The sequence below is a fragment of the Rhinoderma darwinii genome, chromosome 10, assembly GCF_050947455.1.
Source record: "Rhinoderma darwinii isolate aRhiDar2 chromosome 10, aRhiDar2.hap1, whole genome shotgun sequence".
In the NCBI taxonomy this organism is placed as follows: domain Eukaryota; kingdom Metazoa; phylum Chordata; class Amphibia; order Anura; family Rhinodermatidae; genus Rhinoderma; species Rhinoderma darwinii.
In genome coordinates this window covers 23317469-23322504 of record NC_134696.1, presented here as the reverse complement: position 1 = coordinate 23322504, position 5036 = coordinate 23317469, and the positions used below count along the sequence as shown (strand labels likewise).

The 5036-nt window shown below is 41.7% G+C and overlaps 1 long non-coding RNA gene across 1 annotated transcript; it reads left to right on the top strand.

Moving 5' to 3' along the window:
• Positions 1–1478: 1478 nt before the first annotated feature.
• LOC142662542 (uncharacterized) lies at positions 1479–3732 on the top strand. Its single transcript, XR_012850959.1, has 3 exons — positions 1479–1565; positions 2061–2121; positions 3057–3732. It is a non-coding gene; the product is annotated as an uncharacterized LOC142662542 (long non-coding RNA).
• Positions 3733–5036: the final 1304 nt, after the last annotated feature.

Here is a 5036-nt window from a genome sequence, read left to right as displayed (position 1 = left end):
TGTGCTGCCGACAACGATAACATTTTACTTTTTTAAAACGATACGACCAGCAGATGAACAAGCGTTTGCTCGTTCATCGGCTGATCGTTCCCCTGTTTACACAGGGCAATTATTGGCAACGAGCGATATATTAACGCTCTGCCAGATAACCGTTCTATGTAAAACCCCCTTAAGTCTTAGGGCTCATTCAGACGAGTGTGTATCACGTCTGTGTGACGGCCGTTAAAACAATGGCCGTCACATGGACTCATGAATTTCAATGGCGCCGTTCACACGACCCTTTTTTGCGCTTCACGCATCCCTCCATAGACTCTAGTCTATGGGGGATGCGTGACAACGCATCCCGCAGGGGTGCACTTTGGATGTGAAAAACTTCAGTTTTTCGCGTCCAAGGTTGGCCACGTTGGTGTGAATGTAGCCTAACAAGTAGCCCTGGACCTAAAGATCATTTGCCTTATAGGTTGGTAATTATAATGTGTGTCTATTAGAGGAGTAACTTGAAACTCCGGCCTCCAATGCAAAATTTGTAACAGGGCCCCTCCGACTATCACATATCATTCATGAGGCAGAATGACCTTGGGCCCTTTAGACTCGAGGGACCTTGTGCGACCCAACCTCTGCACCTCTATAGCTATGGCCCCTCTAGTATATTGTAACAAAAAGATCCATGTGCAACTAATAAATATCTGTTACTCAGGGGCAGCCTTATATATCACACATTGACTTAAGATATACAGGGGATATCATGTTATTTTGCCAGTGCCTCCTCCCATGTCCACGGTGCTGGGTTTCATATGTGGGTGCTATTACTTATCTGAGGGCCTTGTTGGCTGTGATTTTTAGGGGTCTTACTCACCTGCAACAATAGTGCAGGACTGGATTTTCAGACATCAGCTGTGTTACCTGGCTTAATAAATATAGGCCTTGTGGGGGTTTTAGCTGGACCCAAGACAAGGAGTGGGGCTAAAAGCCAGCTTGGCAAGTTGGACAGCTGACGGATGGGCTGAGGGAGAAATGGCAATGCAAGTTGTAGCTGCAGAAAACTCCAGGTAAAGAAACATTTTTCGTGTTGTGAGGTCTTACTCCTTAAAAACGTAAAAGTTTAGATGTGACTGCAGTTAATCCAAAGTTCCCACTACCTTACTTCACACTCATTTTAGTCCTAAAAGCTGAGTTAGGGATGCTGTTTGTTGGGGTTCTCACAATAGAGAGTTGTGACCACAATGTTTCCTTCATACATAAGTGTCCACCCTTACCTTTGCTTGAATTTGGTTACGGACTCCAATTCCTCATGAAACAAATTCAATACAATATCGCGACATTCTAGCAGAATCCTTGACAGGCTGCAATTCACATCACAACCACTGGGTGGCCACACATAGACACATAAAGCATAGACATCTCGTGAAAGGGCATCGCGAAATCATGTTTTATTTTCAAAACATTTCCTCAGAGGATAGAAAAGGTAAGAAAGAACACATCTATATCACAGACGGCACAGGGACAGCTCTTCAGTGTTAGAACTCCATCAAACAGCTCCCCATAACTCAACTTCCTGGACCTCTGTGAGTATGAGCTGGGTACTGGGGTTAACTGGGCAGAATTTTTAGCCTTTTATAGGAGTTTAGCTGTAATGCAAATTTAAGGGCTTTGAAAAGTGACTGTGTACAGTTTTTATATACAACTCAGTATCTTAGAATACCGGAAGTTATAATGATGTCATATTATAAGACCTGTAGGTGACCAATGCTCGATAAAACAGCGCTGTCCTGCTATGGCCACCAGTTCCAAGATAAATGGGTAAATTCCCATTTTCAGCCCATATGTAAGATTTTATCCTTTGTCTCAATATCTAAATAAGGTGAAAATATTTCATTAAAATACACAGAAATAACACAATTACACTATTACACTTTGAGTCACTTACATAAATATTTAAGAGGATGTTTACCATCTACTGCTTCCCAGACATGGTAGATGATTCTAGCATTGGACAGAGTCCTATTTGCTTTGCATTGCCTGAAACCTAATCCTATTTACCCCTCTTTGCTTCGTAACAGTACAAGAAAACCCTGAGGAAACATGAATGGATTTCCCACATTCACAGGGATTTTTCACATGGTATGAAATGTAATGTAATTCAATTGTTATGCATTTTCTATGTTTTAAAGGGTAACTAAAGATTCAACAAACTTCTGACTTGTCATAGTGACAGCTCAGAAGTTTTGATTAGTGGGGGTCCGAGTACTGAGACCCCCACCAATGGCTAAAATGAAGCGGCAGAAGCGCTCGTGTGAGCGCTGAGCCACTTCGTTTCTGTTCGGCTTTTCTCGAAAAGCCGATGTAGCGGTGTATGGACTCAACAGAAAGTCTATGGGTCCTTACCTCTCTACAACGGCTTTCCGAAAAAAGCTGAACAGAAATGAGACAGTTCAGCGCTCACTCGGGCGCATCTGCCACTTCGTTTTAGCCATTGGTGGGGTCGGTCTCAGTGTTCCAGACCCCCACCGATCAAAACTTCTGACATGTCACTATGACATGTCAATAGATTGTTGGACGTTTAGTTACTGTTTAATGTATATTACAACTTTGTCACACTAATACAACCTCCCAAGGAGCACTCTCCTTCTCAAAGAGCCTTTCGTTATATAGAAAAAAAGAGGTAGGGTCCCTGCTTCCCATTTTTAGAGAATTTATACTGCAATATACAGCCGACATAATACCACCATATAGTGCCAGAATAACATGCAGCTTTCAGGACCTGTTGCTTCTTCTGACATGTCTGTTTTAGTAAATACTTATTCCCTTTACTTTACGTATTCCACCTGATATAAATATTCTGGTACATATTTTATTAGAACTCTGAGTTGTGTCTCTGTTATTCCTTTTGGGAATTTATGAATAAATTGACAGCTGGGGGTTACCAGTTGGGGGCGTGTCCCTACACAGACTGACCATGTCCAATCAGTGCTGACAGAATGAGACTGTACGGACACGCCCCTTTAACAAGGGGAATGATAACACCCGGTTGTCAATTTATTCTTTTTTTTTTTTAGGAGGAGTAACAGTGGAACGGCACAACACAGAATTCTAAGAAAATATTTTCCAGATTTGTTATTTCATGGGGAATACAAGTATTTACTAAAAAAAGATATGTCAGGTGATAGGTCCTCAGAGCTCACATAATACTGCCATATTGTCTGATCATTTGAAGATATCTCCAAGGCCCAAGGGCCGGATGGCACGATGTGACATAGGTGTTTCCTGTTGCCATCTGTGCCAAATCTAAACCATTTATGATGAGATTAGGAGTCATAAATCTTGAGCACTTCCACTGTGGACAATTGTGTTATTTTACTAAATGCCTATAGCATTGCCAATTTGCCTGTAGCAAGAAGACAGCTCTACACTGGAACTAGTGTGATCTTGGCTCACCTCTCTATATTTTCACACGGACTAATCTTTTATTTGCTATCATGATTTCAGTTACAGCTTGTGTAACTCATTGCAGGCTTGACTAAGCAAACATCATTTTGAAACTGACGGAAATCATACCTGCAGAATGTGTAGTTATTTGTCATAGTGTGGAATAGGGAAATGGTGAATGCTGAATCCTGCACGGATTACTAAGTGCTCGCAGCTGGCCTTATACATATGGGTTAGTAGTAAGGTGTAAGAGCCAATATGTGATGTTCCATTATCCCTAGTTTAAAAAAATAAAAATAATTGCGCCTTGTCTCCACTTTGTTTCCACACACGAGTTGTACCGTATGTATGTCTACAGGACTCATAGTACCATCAGTCTTCCATAGTCCCTTCTTGACCAGTGGAGAATTGGAAGACGGGCAAAAACCTGATGCATATATAAAAATTGTGAAGATTGCGGGGGTAGAAGAATCACACTATGAGTGTTCTTTAAGCAATCTTATTCTTATGGGATAATTGGTTGGCCCATGGAAGTGACTATCTACCAAGGCCTTGGGATTCAACTACCATGGGTGTCTTTCCCTAAATGCAACTGCACCCATGTACACACGCCTAAATCCACTTCACACCCATGTACACACGCCATGCTAAAACCTTAAAGGGTTATTCCAATCACACAAAGTAATAACAGGATATGCCATCACTTTGTGATCGATGAGGGTCCGACCACTGGGACCCCTACCGATTCTGCAGCCGGCCCCATTCACATGATTGGATTAGTATTGCAGTTCCCTGCATAGCGGGTGGCCGAGAGCGACACTGTGCAGAGAAAAACAGTTAAGGGGCTTAATAGGAGCACAAAGATGGCAGACCTGGATCATTCGCGTTCATTTTTCAAACAATGGTTGGCCGAAATGGGCAGAATCGGCCATTTCAGACAACTTTAATCCCATGTGTATAACCCACAACAGATTATGTTAAACAATGTAGTACTGGGGTAGGACACACAGCCCCTATAACTGGAAGTCTTTCTGCTAGTATTGTCCTTACCAACTACTTGGTTTCTTCCATAACATGGAACATGATATAGGATGCCATACTTCATACCACCACAACCGCCCGGCTACTGTGTTATTATTTATTCTGCCTGTTCAAAACTCAACACTGCACTGCGCCATTCTACATCCGAACAAGAAGAACGAAGAGGAGACAGTGGGACAAGTACGATAGTGGAGAGCGAAGACAGGGGTATAAACAATGGAAGGGGGATCCCTTACAAATATAGCCAAAGACTAAATTTACTCACTACAATTTTTGATTTTTGGTTGTTATAGATCGATTATTATAAATATTATGAAGATGGAATTTTTCAATGGATATGAATGATCCTTCGACAACATTGACTCTACTAGTACTAGATTTTTTTTCTAATCTTATTTGATGACTAAACACTTCATCCGATTGCCCCATGTTCTCATAAACTATCCTGAAGCTACAGAAGGACTGTTAGATCAACCCCGGACATCGAACTTTCCACAGAACAGAAGGAACAAATCCTTTAATGGATCCATCTGCCTGTTCCATCATAGACATGTAAACATTGTGGTGTT